Source organism: Eleginops maclovinus, chromosome 10, assembly GCF_036324505.1.
Source record: "Eleginops maclovinus isolate JMC-PN-2008 ecotype Puerto Natales chromosome 10, JC_Emac_rtc_rv5, whole genome shotgun sequence".
Classification (NCBI taxonomy): domain Eukaryota; kingdom Metazoa; phylum Chordata; class Actinopteri; order Perciformes; family Eleginopidae; genus Eleginops; species Eleginops maclovinus.
The window spans coordinates 16,146,888-16,163,517 of record NC_086358.1 but is presented as its reverse complement, the minus strand read 5'-3'; positions in this window follow the sequence as shown (position 1 = coordinate 16,163,517).

Below are 16,630 nucleotides of genomic sequence, written 5' to 3'. Positions count from 1 at the left end.
AGATGGTTAGGGAGGCAGTGTTAGCGGCAGGCTAGCAGGTATGTTCTGATATTGCAGTGCCTACAAATACTAAATTCATCACTATAAATTAATATCCATGAGTAACACGTTGGTTTAATACGGAGACACATTAAAACACATCAGATTCTGAATGTTTACTTGAATCCTACCAACTGAGGACTCCGCAGACCCCAGAGTATAAACATTTTTGTATATCTTGGTCAATCAATTTGTTCCCAATGATTTGATATTGAAGGAGACCGAAATAGATTCAGCAGATGCAGATATCTTCATGCAGTCTGTCTTTTTTCAATCAAACACGAAAAAACACTATATGCAAATGAACTGTTATCTTCTTAAATAATAATATGTTGTTCTTTGGATGAAAGTGACAAAACTAATAATGATTCCATTAGAAATAAGTGAACATTTCGCTATACTACTTATTCATCTTAGCACTTACTCTGGGGGTCCCTAGAGGATAGTTTTTGTTTGTTATACACGTTGGTAGGACGAGAGTCCAATCACATTGTCCAACCACATCCAGTGGTTCCCAAACTTTTTCAGTCAGACCCCCCTTGGGTAATTGGAAATATTTTCGAGCGCCCCCTAACCCGGTTCAGACCTACATTTGTAGGATTAATTGTATATAACTGTATAAACATTACATTTTCTCTGCTAATAATATCAAGAAGCAAAGATCCAACTACATTTTTATATTCTTTTATGGACAGAACATCCAATTGTACGTAGTTGGTTCGATAACATGTGCAAGATAAGAAATCTATTTTATACATTTGTTAAATTATAACAAAGAGAAACCCATTTTTCTTTACAACTTCCTCCCAAGCTTCACACAGTACCTCCGCGCCCCACTAGGGGGGCCCGCCCCCCATGTTGGGAACCACTGGGTTAATCTGTGTTAAAACGTCAACTAAGCTTTTTAACAAGACACCCCTGTTCCTTAATAAAGCATATAGAGCTAACATCAAAATGCTTCAATGTTTAGCAGGTTAAACGTTTACCAGGTGCCATTATCTTAGTGTAGTGTGTTAGCATGAGCAAGATTTACAACAGGAAAAAGTACAACAGATGCTGATGATTAGTATTGCACGTATCAGACAAAATGAAGTGTTAAACATTCATCCTAACAGCTCTCCCTGAAGTGGTGGAGCGAGCGACAGAGCAACACTGCCATCTTAAGAGCCAGGCACTAACATGGAGCTCAGCAGCAGGTGAACAGGTTGCTCTCCCTTCCCTTCTGTGGGAAACCTCTCTCCTTGCTGCAGTGATGCAGAACTGTATTCCAGGGTGTCACACTTCACAAATTACAGTTCTACCTGATGTCTGCTAGGCTCTGAACACTGACCAAAAACCTAAGTCAATTTGTATGTGGTTCAAGTTACAAACCGGAGTCCCAATTCTACATATATATATATATATAATGATGAGTGATTTGTACAAATAAGACTTGATCTCCCTGATGAATGATGTCTGAGCCCTTCTGGCTACACATCCAGCATGTCAATGGCTGATGTGTGAAACAATGTGGTGCCGTGCCTGCAGCACAAACCAATCTCACACTGGTAAATCTGCTACATAAAACAAATAAAGCACACAGAGGTACTTTTTTCATCTTCTAACGTCTCTCTTCTTTTACAGAAATACGCTTTTTACCAGTGCCCATTCCTTTCTGCACTTTGTTCATATTTGTGCCACAGTAATGCCATGTGATAAGCTGTTCTCCCCTAGAGATGTCACTGAATATCAATCCCTTATCAAGGACGGAACGGTAGAGCTGGAGGAAAACACAAGTTGATGAATATCTATGATTCAGTATTTCAGGGAAAGCTGTCGAATTAGACTCTGAATGCATTTCCCAGTGCACCAAACATGCCAGACATTGGGATAGCAGCAGGAAGACCTTGAGGTAACCCCTCACACACACCCCATGACGATTGTAAATGCTTTTCCTACGGAACCTTAAAAACTACAACAAAGGCCATTAGAGGCATGTCTTCTGTTGTGAAAATCAGACTGTGCTTTTATATGGCAAACATTTATCCAGAGATCCCTGTTGCAATACCAGACACGCTCACAGAAAGATGCAAGAGCAATGAGACCTTCTGCAGAGGGATGTGTGAACAATGGATTCCTCAGACATTCTGTCAAGAGTTACTGTGATTGAATGAATTCCCTTTGTGCTGCGGAATCTGTTGGGAGCTTTATTACAAAACTAAATCATGAACAGCCTCATTCCAATCCAGCAACCTGAGAGAGAAGTCATGTACCCTGTTCAGAAACCCAGTCATTTTTAGTTATTAAGCAGAAAGCAAGGTTTAACTGATACCATTACATTAGTAAGCTCTATATGCCAATAGCAAGACCCTGGACTGCTAAATAGAATGAAGCTTTTATTAATATTAATAGTAACACCTGTGTGAGACGGATAAAAATGTCGGCTGTGAGAAAGATTTATCGGCTGTGCTAATGTAACAAGTCCCTGGTGGGATTTAAAGAGGCACTTCACCAATTTGTCCAGTCAAAGTCAGTTTACCGGTCACGGTAAGCACTATTCTGCCTAAGAAAATAGCTCTCTTTACCTCCGTTTGAAGAGATTAGTTTAAATAAAGCCTTGGTATATAAACTTGGGGGAGGATTGAGTTTTCCCAGGCATGGACGGTGTAAAAATAATAGTGCTGTACTGAATGTCTGTATTTTCATTCAAACTTCTTAGAGGTTTTGTTGATGTCATAGCCTAAAATTAAATCCCTATATTTGAATAATGCATATTCAATGAGTCAGACATGTTTTGAAATAACTTCTTTTAATGAATACAGTCAGTGTGCCTTTTAACTGCACTGAACATTTTGTTTTTGAAAAAACAGATTAAAGCAGAATATTTAGTTTGATGAAAACACAAATTAAAGAAATGTTTACCTCTATCATTTCCCATTCCATTTTGGCTTTTTGGTTTCCTTCAAGGCTATAGGAAATCACAGAAACCACTGGAATGCCAGAAGTCTTATCATTATATGTACAGCTAACAGATTTTTGGTGCTCTATTTTCCAATTTGAAAAGGATCAGTGATCAGTCATGTCAAAGAAAGTCCTTGTGGGATCATTTCAGTTTATCTGATATCTCCACAGCCTGAAGAGTACACCATGCAGCTGGAGTACAAGTTCCTACAGGTAGGATTTACCCCTATACCTTTGTCATGGACAGATAGAGCCTGGCTCACACATTTAACCCTGCCTGCAAAAAGACAACCCGCCCTTCTTTTGTCATCCAGCTTTTTTCGCGCCAGAAGCACACACTCCAGGTGGTTTATTTTGAATTCTAAACACTCTGGTTTACCTCGCCGTCATCACAATAAAATATAATATGATGATAGCTTTCCACGGCAGAAACACCCTTCCTCATAATATTATAAAACCAATGAGCGGTGTTTCAAACTAATGTAAAAGTGTCACTCGGAGTGGACTAGCTGAATCCTGTCACTGAAACCTGAAACAGCTAATTACTTCTGTCCAAACAACCAGAAAAGGAATCTGAAGATCCAAAAAAGGCAGGAAAACCATGACACTTAAAAACAATATTAGACTTATGGCAGAAGTAGATGTTTGGACACATAGTACACCGTTTACATTGCTTTCCCAATGTCGCTTTGCATTTTTTTCTAAATAAATGAAACCCATTAAGTTCATTTTAACCCATCAGCACACGTCCATAGAATGATAAAACTTCAATTTGTAATATATTTGTAATAAAAACTTCAATTTGTAACCCTAACCCTAACCCTAAGTGTGTGTGTTCAAAGCTGAATGTAACAACTAACTGTAATAGCCAGGCAGATTCACAGCACATAGGAGTCAGATTTCACTCATCACGTGACGGGAGTAAAGAGAGTTGACCGACAAGATGACGGCGAAGAGCAAAATCCCATTGGAATTAATATTTCAGAAAACCTGATAATGTCAGAGAAACATGTGTGGTCTGATAAAAGGTGGCAGCAACTGAATGAAATCTACACACAGAGACCAAAGAATAGCACCATTGCAGAAGGAATTTGGCACAATAACCATTTTATGTCGATTAAAGAGTTAAATCCTAGGTCACATGTGTGTTAGAGGGTCTTGAACATGTTTCCCTTGAGTCCTCTCTTAAATATTTGTCCTTGTTTGATGTTGCAAATGGAGATGCGGTGATGAAAGAAACATTTCAGACTTGATCTGACAATAAAGTATGTTCAAATCGTAAGGTATTATGTACTTTTAATAATCTTTGGAAGCCAACATTGTCACTGAAATAGCAATGTGACTAATTGCACAGCCCTAGAGGCACACCTAATCAATATACAGGCTGTGTATTGACAAGTCACCTCATCAAGATATGCCACAGTCCTATTTCCCAACTTGCATTTACTCAAATCACACAACTTTAAAAGGTCCCCTATTATACAAAATGAACTTTTTGCTGTCTTTTATACATTAATATGTCCCCGGTGTGTAAGGAGACTCACAAAGTGTCAGGAAATACAACCCTCTGTCTTTTCCTCCTTACCCACATCTCTAAAAATGGGGGAACAAATGAGCTGATCCAGATTTGCTTCGGTTATGACGTCATATCGGAAATGTGGGCTGGCTTTACATTGAACTCCTGGCAACGTCTCACCCACGTGACATGTCCCGACCTATCTTCCCCCATATACAGTGGCGAGCTGAATCCCCTCTGCAGCACCTCTGTGTGTCTGAGTGTTCAGCAGGATGTCCGCAGGAGGGACTTAGAGTTGTTGTATATATAATACATACACCCAGCCAAAAAAAAGTTCACACTCTAATATTCGTTGGACTGCCTTTATCTCTGATTACGGCACACATTCGCCGTGGCATCGTTTCCACAAGCTTCTGCAATGTCACAACATTTATTTCTGTCTTGCATTAATTTTTCCCCAAGATCTTGTGTTGATGACGGGAGATTCGGACCACTGCGCAAAGTCTTCTCCAGCACATCCCAAAGATTCTCCATCGGGTTCAGGTCTGGACTCTGTGGGGGCCAGTCCATGTGTGAAAATGACTTCTCATGCTCCCTGAACCACTCTTTCACAATTTGAGCCCGATGGATCCTGGCATTGTCATCTTGGAACATGCCCGTGCCATCAAGGAAGACAAAATCCGTCTATGGAATAACCTGGTCCTTCAGTATATTCAGGTAGTCAGCTGACCTCATTCTTTGGGCACATAACGTTGCTGAACCTAGACCAGACCAACTGCAGCAACCCCAGATCATAGCACTGCCCCCCCACAGGCTTGTGACCTTTTTCTTTTGGCTGGGTAGTCTATGATGAGACTGTTCTAGTGGTAAACACTGAGAAGTGTTTCAGAAATAATGCTTAAGCCACCTGATGTTTGTGGCTCATTTAGGCCCATTAGTCTTATTAATGTGGATAGTAAGTTGTTATCCAAACTGCTTGCAGCAAGACTGGAAAAGTTCCTGCCGTCTCTAATAAATCCCGACCAAACCGGATTTATACAGAACAGGCTCTCCCTCACAAATGTGAGGAGACTATTGAACATCATACAGTACTCAAGTCAAACAAATCATAGAGGACTTGCTGTATCTTTAGACGCTGAAAAGGCGTTCGACAGGGTAGAGTGGGAATATTTATTTGATGTACTGGGGAGGTTTGGGTTGGGAGGGGAATTTCTTAAATGGATTAAGATACTCTACTACTCTCCACAGGCCAGCGTTGTAACTAATGGCACACAGTCGTCGCCCTTCCCGCTGTGTAGGGGGACGAGACAAGGTTGTCCTCTGTCTCCGTTGCTCTTTGCGCTAGCACTTGAGCCCCTAGCGGAGGCTATTAGACAACACAAAGATGTGCATGGGATGACGGTAGGGGGGACAACCCATAAAATTGCACTTTATGCTGATGACATTCTGTTGTTCCTGACAAAGCCTGACATATCGATACCAACCATTCTCTCTATTATTCAGGAGTTCAGTTCCTTCGCAGGCTACAAGATAAACTATGGCAAATCAGAGGCCATGCCATAGGGTAGCTCATTTGATCTGGCCTCACTCACCAACTGTCCCTTTAAATTGTCTCCCACAGGCTTCACCTACCTTGGGATAAAATTCTCACCAGACCTGACAGAGCTATGGAAGCTTAACTTCTCTCCCATAGCAAGTAAAATAAAGAAGGACATAGATAGATGGCACGATCTTCCCTTATCCCTTATGGGGCGCATTAGACTAATCAAAATGAATGTATTCCCCAGGTTATTATATCCCCTACAAATGCAACCCCTGTGGATCTCCAAGAAGGTTGCTCTTGATATAGAGAGGGCATTCTCTAGGTTCATATGGCATGGCAAGAGGCCCAGACAGAAAATGAAAACATTACAGCTACCCTCAGATAGGGGAGGCCTGGGCCTGCCGAACATAACTCTCTATAACTGGGCATGTCACGCTCGCTTCCTATGGGAATGGTTACATGCTCATCTCGAATCCAAGCCCTGTCTAGATTCGTGGTCCGCTTTGCCGTCCTCACTTTGGAGCTTGGTCATGGGTGATAAGAAAAAGCTACATAGGGATGTCAAGAATAACCCAATTATATACAACACAATTAGAGTGTGGCAGGAAATCTGTAAATGTATAGGCAGAGGAGGTCATACCTCATTCCTGACCCCTCTTACGAGGAACCAGGATTTCCCCCCAGGTCTCCTTCCCAATATTTTTGACATGTGGCATGGCAATGGGGCGTGTGTGATTGGAGACCTATACGACAATAGGATGTTAATGACTTTCCAACAACTGCAGTCCAAATTCAGTATTCCCACAAAACATCATTTTGGCTTTCTCCAGGTCAGGCACTTTGTTGGATCCAGGACCTTACTCTCTCTTGACCCAGTCATGTACAGTGATGTTGAGAGGTTCCTTATTTCCCGTAAAGGCCTCACCCGTTTTATCTCTTCCTTCTATGCACTGCTATACTCTCTTAGTCCAGGTGATATCACAAGCATTGCACAGAAATGGGAGAAAGATCTTGACACAGAGTATATTGAGGATGACTGGCAGGAGGCCATTGTAGTATTTAAATCCACCTTTACATGTAATAGATTGAGAGAGACACAGTATAAAATATTACACCGTCTACACCTGACTCCTTACATACTAAATAAGATGGGCTGTCAGGTTTCACCTCTGTGTAACAAGTGTCATAGAGGGGTAGGAACATATTACCATTACTTCTGGCAATGCAAATTGATAAAAAGATTTTGGGGAACAATCTCACAGGAACTGAGTGTCATCTTTCAAGCAAAGGTGAAGAGGGACCCTGGCCTTTTCATCCTCGGCCTCCCCTCAAAGGAGGTGACTCTAACCCGTTTGAAGTTCAAACTATGCGACAAATTACTACTATTGGCCAGAAAATGTATTTTAATTAACTGGATCAATGACAAACCACCTACTGCCACCTTATGGTATAGGGAAATATTCCGGGTCCTCCCCCATGAACGACTTAGTGCAGTTGTGAAGGGTAATGAGGGGTCCTTTAGTGAAGTGTGGGCTCCTCTGCACAACTATCTACCTGACAAATTGACTCATCTAGTGATGAGGGGCCAGTCTTCCTTACAATGGCCACGCCCACCTGATATCAATCCGTAAGGGTCTTTTCTTACAGTGTGGCACTTACTGCTTGATGTATCACTGTTTACTGTTTACTTGATGTATCACTGTTTATTGTGGGATGCTGATGTGACTGGGTCTACATTAATGGGAGATGTGTGTATAGAGCAATATGAGGAGGGTGCCTGCTTACACTGCGGGGGCAGATGGGGGGCAGTTAACTGGAAGTTGTGCCTGCTAAGGATAGATGGATGGCAACATTTTATTTTATTTTATTTATCTCTGTTACTGATATGATGGCAAAATGTATATTTTGTGTTTCTGTTGAAAACCAATAAAAATCTGTTAAAAAAAAAAAAAAGAAATAATGCTTTATGTGGTTTGGAACATAATATGGCATTTAATCACCGCAGCATCTAGCTGAGTTTCTCCCGGTAGAAAACGTTCACAGAGAAGAGAGAGCTGCATGACGCTCCAAAGGGGCGTGGCCAGCTTCAGCTCAGCTCAAATTTAAAGCGACAGTCACAGAATCAGCACTTCAGGAACAGGGCTGAAATAGAGGGGGATGAGGCATGCTACAATGGGTGATCTGTCTGTTTTTTTGAGCAAAACACTTCACAGACATGTTTTGTATAGATATTGCCCGACAATATGTTGTTCAAATATAGCATAATAGGAGACCTTTAAGACCTTCATTTCATGCACTCTACAGTCCTTTGTGTAACTGGTGCAGGTAGCAGGACATGATGCAGACGTGTTCTTGCTTTTAATTTGTACCTATGATGTTGGAAATGAACCCGCTCTGCCTGGCCCAACCATGTTTTTGTCTGGTAATGTAAGAACACAATAAGATCACATTCAAACATCAATGGATAAAGCACACACAAGTACACACACACAAGTGTAGAGCCATCATGCCAACCACACACACACACAACCACACAGTCAGTGATGTCACTCCTGCAGAAATCTATTGTGTAGCTGATGTTAGGGACCATGTGTGCAGCTTGTTCAAAATGATGCATGATTGGTGTGAGACTGTGATAGATATGTTGTCCAGCATCCAGCCTGGCTCTGCTGCAGAGGAGATGAAACGAGCACACGTCACTGTGCCCACATTAGCAGACCAGGGGTCATTATCAGCACTTTATGTCCAGCAACTGTCGATGGGAAAAGAAAATGGGAACGGCTGCTACTGAGAAAAATGTGACGCAGTGCTCCGCAATTAAGCTGATTTACAGCAGAAAGCAAAGCAGCGTCCCTTCTGAGGAGAGGCTTCTCTCTCTGCTTATTCTCTCCATTTCTCTTCCCCTTGTACACAGCTTCAGGAGGCTGGGATACAAAAATACTGATGACAAAAGCATAAAAGGCTGCTTCACTTTTTTTATCTTACTTTATATTGTCGCTGAAAGCCTATTGCATATCATTTGTCTTCAGACAGAGGGCTTTGCCTATAAAGACATCAGACATGATTTTTAGAGAAGAAGATCTCCCTTTGCAAGCAGTGCTGTATGACAGTCGTCAAGAACAACAACAACAACAAACGGCATATTCTATTTTAAAACTATCCTCTATTCTCTTAAAGTCCTCACATGTTTCTCAATGTGAGAGAAAAAGATGAGTTTAGGTTAAAAGAGGTTTTTAAGCCATGCATGTGTTGCTGCATGTTAGCAGAATCTGCCTGTAGAGATGAGTACGGTGCACTCAGGGCGAGAGCAGGTCGAGTCAGGAACATTTCAAAGTGGATTGGAAGATGCTTTGAGTGCCCTAGAAAAAAACATGTGGGGAGATTCTTCATACATTTTTATTCTGAAAGTTGAGAGCCGGTGAGAGTGACTGTCCTCATCATGATTTTTAACCCAGGGGCGAAACATCTCAAAGCACCTGACATCAGTACCCTGAATAAATTTAACTACATCTGTTAACAGACTGCCAACATTATCCTCGGTCAGCTTAACAGAGCCAGCGAGAAACAAATTAACGGAGATTTATAGTTAATAAGTCTGTGCTGCGATGGGCTGTAAATGTTGTACTGCTTTGTGGGATAGGGATGGCCAAGGATGTTTAAAAATACACTAATACTCTCCTCTATCCCCATTTCTTTCCCGAAGCCCTCAAGGTCCAATGATAATATCATCCAAGTAAACACAACTACATTTATCTTATTTTATATCAAAGGTTTTCATGCCATCACATTTATGACCCGCTCTATCATAATCACTCTGATGTTGCAACGGTTCATTTCCAGATTAACATTCAAGATTTATATCAAAAACTTGTGTTATGTTCATTCTGGGTTTTTGTTCAGTGGCTGCCAGCGGCCCAAAACACATGCAAATGAAGAAACATCTTCAACAACACCAAAAAGCGTTTAATAAAAAGCACTGCATAAACGCTGAAGACAAAGGAAGCTGCAACAAGCTCAAAACACAACGTAAAAGGGGACACTAAAGAGTGACGCACACAGCTGTGACTGGATAATATAAAGTCGGCTGACTGTCACTTTCGGCATAGATAGTCAGTTACATTGTTGTTTTGTAATTACATTTGAAATGACGAGGTTAGCTAGCTAGCTTACAGCAGATTACATTGTTGAAATAAGTCAATAAAAATGAAATGTTACGTTTGTTTTTAATGACTGTGACAGTTGGCCTACTTTGGTGGCCTACATGTTTGCACCTGTCGGCCGTAGTTTTGGTTGATTTTAAACAACGATGAACGAAACCAAGAGGTTTTCAGAATTTCAAACTCTTCGCATATTCAGACAAATACATTTCTTTTTGACTGCAGAAATGTACTGCATACTTGCAAAACATTTTTCTCATAATCGTTACGGTCATCATGATATGTGACATATTTTGCCTAACACAAACAAAAGATTGTAAGAAAAGGGAAGTATCACATCTTTCAAACTGTAAACTCATAATGTGTTGACGGGATGAGCAGAACTACTGGTGTGTCCTTGGAGCAGGAAACTGAATCTCCGCTGTTGCACAGGTGCTTTCAGCCTGCAATCTACTCAGAACCCAATCGCCCCAGGACTCGGGACATCTCCTTCAGACAGGAGGATCTATACTGCAGCTGTGTCCCAGGTAACACTGGATAATATAAATATTAGTCCCATCTGTAGACAGATAAAAAAGGGATGAAAACTGCATCATCTCATATAAAGAGAAAACATGTCCTCTGATTGTAAAACAATACACAATAAAAAAGATATGGTAATGGCCCAAAGCTAAAGAAATGCAATTATTCCTGATACTGTGTCTGTTGCGCTATTATTTGTGACATCTTACCAAGGGTTAGAATCATAAAAATACCCATTCTTATGGCACCAGAGGACTCAATAAAAAACAATGACTGTATCACTGGATCAGTCATATTATGCTGATTCGTCAGGTTCATGTTGGTATTTTGTGCCTCTACTGCGACATGGCTACACGCTTTAATGTTTAAAAGAAACTTTGGGATTTTGAACTTTACAGACCATTCACATGCACACAAACCCATATAACACACTACAGGAGAGGGAAAACCCCAAAAGCATAATGGGGACTCTCTTAAAATATCTAGGTGTTTTTCTTCAACACATTGAGAAGAATGTGTACTGAAACAATAAACTGGTTGACCATCTGGATAATTGATTACTGATATGAAGGGGGTTAAAATTGTCAGCAGTTTGTCTTTAAATAGTAGAAGGTTGAGCAGAGTGGAAGATTTTAAACTTTTACTGTGAAATCATTGTCAGTTGAAGCCTTCCCACTTTCTTTTACATCCTACAGAAATAAAGAAGTCTCTGGTGTGGAAAGCTGCGTTTGGGTCCCTGCAGTCTCGCTGCTTGGAACAACATTTCTGGGAAATGTTGTTTTGACTTCTAATAGAAGTCAAGCGGCATTAGAGTCTCTAAATGTCAGAGTACGGAGCAGCTTCTCTGGGGGAAAAGACATTCCTGAGTCAATATTATAGTGGCCCTCACCTGGTGGCTCGGCATCAATCAGCCCTGTGATGTCGACATACTGCGCTCTGCAGCTTCCTAGCTGCCCTTCATCTCTTCCTCTCTCTAGCCTCCATATCTTCCTCTCTGTTTCCCTTCCATCTCCTTCCACGTGTCAACAAGTTTGATCAGACTGACATGGGAAAACTGCCGTTGGCTGCTGCTCTGACTGATCCTCCACCCTGCCTCTTCTTTTCTCTTCTTCTCCCCAGTCACTTGTGATTCCAACATGCTTGATCTGTTGCACCACCAACACCCGCCCCCTCTGACACCCCCCTAGGGAGCGGGGGAGGGCTCTGTCATGTCATAGAGGTGACATGACTCACACATTCATGCGGCAAAAAGAAGATAAGTTTGAGATGTTCAAGGGTGACTCTACATTCTGTGTTTCAAAACGCTCCGTTCAGAGTTAATACCCTCAGCATTTTCCGGGGGAGACGGCACGAAGGATGTGACAAGCCTCATATCGGCTCGATGTAGAACTTTGAGATAGCTGGTATTTCTTCCCCAACGTGATCAAGACACCAGAGTCTTTTCTTGCTCTGACAAAGAGCAGCGTGTTGGAGTGTGAAGAGACGAGTGTATCATTTAAATCAATACCGATTACAGATAGTGAACAGCATTTCCCGCTCAGCAGCCTGCTGTCAGTCACGTCTGCAGCAGCAGCATCTCTCAGGAGAAGAGATACAATCCAGGAGAACTTTGAAAAACCCAGAAGGTTGTTTAACTACCAGGCATTTTTTAAGTACTTGCAGAATCCTCATACTTCTTTGCTTCTGAATGAAATATATTCATCGCTGTATATGGTGGAACGATGCAAACTAAATTACATGTCACTTATTACACGCTTTTATCCAAAGCAACTTACAAACATTCAATACCGTGGGCAATCCCCACAGCAGCCATTTGGGAGTGAAGGGTCTTGCCCAGGGACACAACGACATGCTGACTGAAGTGGGATGGAACCAGCGCTCTCCTGATCCGAAGATCAGCGCACTATCCCACTTAACCACAGCCTCCTGCAACTGAGTTCCAAGTTTTAACTATATTGAGAAATCAAATACAAATGTGGTAGCAGGTAAAATCATATGTGGTCGCTTGTCTTTTTACAAGCATTATAGTGATGCAGAGATGAAATATTTTAGGCCAACCTGTAAGCATTGCAAGGTTTCCCTGCACAAAAAGTCAACTACTCAGCTAAAGGCAGCTATAAAGCTAACGTAGGCTGAATCACGGTGGCATTCACCATCGGGGTATTTACTCATACACTTTTATGACAGCTTGTGTTAACTAAATACCTTATTTCAGGCATCTAACCAAAAGGTCATTCAAAAAGTCATTGAGATGAACAAACCAGAAGTGCTCCAATGCTGAGTCATTTCCTGCTTTTAGGACTCATTCCCAATGAAATCAACTCAGGTAAGGGCCTTTGTAGCAGGCTAACTGCACTATTAACTAAACAGACTAACAGACTCACTGGGGTGAGGTTTTGCACTTAAGAAGAGGATAAGAGAGTCAGTGGAGTAGAAACAAAACAAAGCATTAAGAGCCAGAATAAATGACTGAAGCTGAACACTTGTCACAGTGTAGGACGGCACATCTGACTCTCCCCTGGGTCAAGCCGTCTAGCAGCTTTCCGTCTACAGAGCAAGGTGCGCCTTCTTTGTGGTGAGCTGCGACCACATTACAGCCCCACTGAGTGTGTGTGTGTGTGTGTGTGTGTGTGTGTGTGTGTGTGTGTGTGTGTGTGTGTGTGTGTGTGTGTGTGTGTGTGTGTGTGTGTGTGTGTGTGTGTGTGTGTGTGTGTGTGTGTGAGAAAGACAGCTGTCGGCCAACAGGGAAGGTTAAAAGCACTTGAGCTGTCTGGAAACATTTTGGTTTGAAGGTGTCTGATGAGGTACAACAACTATCACTCCATATACTGTTTACAACATTAAAGAAAGGAGAAATGGCAAATCAATAAATGCATGAGGTTAAAGTCAATGAGTAATCGTGACCGAAATATCATGATTAGGATTTTGCCATAATGGAGTTGCTGTAGTCCTTTGCTTTTCTCTTCAGGGTCATTATTTATATATTAATATGTATTTATGTATTTATGATATTAATTGTTTCAAAGATCTCCATTATAAAAACTACTGCACCTGCCAGAGTTAAAAGAATGTCCTGACTCCAAATATTTTACATTTATTGATCACATCTAAAAAGGGGAATAGATAAAAAAATGTTTTGATTTGTTCGTTGTTGATTTAGTTTTCAGAAAAACAGAAATGCTTCGCTCTCCATGTCCTTATCTAAAAAAACGGTAGTTATATAAATATTCAAGAACTGCAGATTTTAAGGAGGACAACCCCACCCATAGATGTTCCACCCACTTAAAAAAAAAAAGAGGAAAATTTGAGTTCCATGTTTCCGATGCAAATTAGTTTTTGATGTTGCAGCTGTCTTTATCAGAGCTTCTATATTTCAGACTGCTGCTGCAGCCAGTAAACAGGCTATAAACTGGCCTCATTGTCTGCCTCACTCTTTCCATCTCTCTGACCAACAGCACTTCTGGAAATCCTTCAATAGCTCCCTTTCATGCTGCCCCAGATGCCAGCCGCAGAGAGCCAGAACATCAACCGTCTCCCCCCCGCACAGGCAGTAAACAAGCGCGGCTGCCAGACACAACTGACACCATAACACACTCACACCCCCCGGACCTATCACACACTCAGTCCTGTCAATATCTGCACTAAAATGCATTTGAAAAACACACTTCAAATGTGCTGTAGCACTTACAACTGATCCTTCCAACGGGATAGAGGCTTTATTTCAAATCAAAAAACATAAACTTCTACATGTTATATATTCAGCTTTGAGGGGGGGGGGGAGTGCCACATATGTACTTTAACTCTGCAAAGTGATGCATGTTTGAGAATCATGCAGGCAAAGACAGATGTGCAGCAAACACACACAGCATCACACTGAAGAAGAAAGCGGAGGCACACAGCAGTAGTTTCCCAGCACCCCCAGCGCGTCAGAGAAGGGCACTCAAGTTAGAAATACCTGCAACTACAGAATGGACGGAGAGAGAGGGGACATGCCTGGGAAGGAGGAATTGCCCATTCTCCGCCTGGATGCACCTGTGTCCTGTCCTCTACCGCGCCGTCACTTTCTCTGTGATCTTGTTCAGAAGCTCTTCTTTCTTCCGTATTCACTCTTCGGCTGTTGCTTCTTCTCCTGCCGCCCCCAAAGCTCCGGTGTTATCTCTTTCTTCCCTGCGCGTCCATGCCTCAGCGTGTGTGTGGAGCGCGTTTTCGGACGGGGATGCTCTGCCTGTGGTGAGAGCACGCTGAAGTGCAGAGGCGCTCCTAACCATGTCTCAGCGCGGCCACTGAATAAACTCATGTTTTATGGATGCAGAGCCCCCCCCCCACACACTCTGCCGCTCTTAAAGGGCCAATCCTGCTGCCTTTGATCTCGCCGGATGCCATGCGCATTGGATTTTAATGACGCGTCTGTGGGAATATACCTGAGAGGACATCAGTAATTCAATATCACTGTGTGTGCTAGACACTTGTCCCCATGCAGCTGAGGAAAGGAAACAAGTGATGGAGGGATGAAAAGGAATCCAGAAAAAAAAGTATATACAGATACATCTCTGACACTTTTCAGCAGTCGAGATGAATTATGAATACCGGCAAGCAAAGTGTGGAATAGCAAACACTGAGAGGACATCATGAAGACTATGGTATATGCCTGTGGAATGAAGCTGATCTTAGAGTGTGTGTCCACAACAAAGGACATTATCAAAGTGAATCCTGCACCAGCAGCAGCTGTTATTCAATCCTGAGTTGAAGGCCATGAATTAATGAGACAGAGAGTGTGTGTTCAGGGTCACAGGGGCAGTATGTCATACACACTATGACACTTGATAATAGGATGCCCTGAGAGAGGAGTTACGATGTATTTGGTCACCACAAAACATGGTGACACCCTGACCTCAACTCTATCCTGGTAAAAAAAATAATAAAACAATGAACCAGCAGGACCTGAGCTCAGCCTCCTGATAGAGCTGCGAGAATTAGTTACTCATTTATCAACTAAGTTGCTGACAAAAATGATCTCTTACTGTTTTAATAATCAATTAGGGTTTTTTTTCTGAAAAAAAGTAACAAAAAATGCTCTTCTCAAACTTTAAAGCTTTTGTCTCTGTTTATGTCACATTAAAGTCATTATCTTTGGATATTATGATGACAAAATAAGACATCCCATTTAAGAACAGGGATGAACATCTTTATGACACTCAAATGTGATTACATTTGTTCTGCGTAGGATACATGAAATGACTATATTCCATACATTTAACATAAATTGTCTCGTACTTTTTTGGGACATCTGACTTGCCGTTTGCTCCTCTCACGTATACGTTGCACACACTTGCCCGCCTAGTTACAGCATGAGTTGAATTGGGCAAAGATGCATACAAAGAAAACCCTGCTGCATATTAAATCAAGACAGCAGCCAGCAGCCGGGAGGCATTTACTTCCCTTTTGTCGAGTCATCTTCACGGACCTGCTATAGTCGGTCAGCTGGCAGAGGTGGCTCTCTGCACCTGGATGTCTTCATATCAAAATATTTTTGCATGCAAGTTAAAAACTGTTCCAATAGATGCCATTAATCAATATACAAAATACATTTTTAATGAGTACTACTAGGATGCTGATATTGATGTGATGGTTAAGGAAAGGGATTTCAAAATATTGCGATGAACAATATCCTATACATCGTCAAAACATTTCAGATATTATTTACAAACCCCGCCCTAGAGGCAGCCCTACACAGTAGACCGGATGCTGCACTCTGGTCCACACAGAGCCTCGTTTGTGGCTCGGTGGCCTGAATCGAGTTGCTGCTTAATAAAACATAGCGATAAATTAAAGATAGCGCTTGCTGGGCCTTGGGAGCGCGGATGCTCCAGTGTTCATAATGCTCCAGAGCTCTCTGCCCTTGAGGGGCTCGCC